Raw genomic sequence first — 468 nt, 5'->3', positions numbered from 1 at the left:
TTTCTGTGCTTTTACAGTACATTGTATACTGATTATTTTCTATAACAAGTCTTTGAATTTTGTGAGGTTTCTTTTGTTTCCTTCATTTTTCTGATGAAGGCAAAATATTTTAAGCAGATGATTTATTAACTACAAAAACACAATACTCCATCACATCATTGATTAATACTATTGATCCTTACTCTCAGATACTGACACAAAACTGTCTTACAGCTTTTTAAGATTTGCTTTATCAAAACATTATATTAGCTAATGATACCAAGAAGCCTTGTTTTCCTCCTCCATCACTTCTAATGACACCTGTTTCCTCATTCATACCAATTCTTAAGTTACACTATGCTGAAATTATATTACATAGTCTAGTACAGAAAGCATCAAAATTGATGCCTAAATGTATATCCTTGGACATAAAAGAGAGTTCAGATTCTTTTTCCACACTACTTACCTCAGTGATATTTAGCAATTATT

This window comes from Orycteropus afer, unplaced genomic scaffold, assembly GCF_000298275.1.
Source record: "Orycteropus afer afer isolate SDZICR_OR568_19922 unplaced genomic scaffold, OryAfe1.0 scaffold01167, whole genome shotgun sequence".
Classification (NCBI taxonomy): Eukaryota; Metazoa; Chordata; class Mammalia; order Tubulidentata; family Orycteropodidae; genus Orycteropus; species Orycteropus afer.
The sequence above is the reverse complement of the archived record's forward strand: the minus strand, read 5'-3'. Positions refer to the sequence as shown.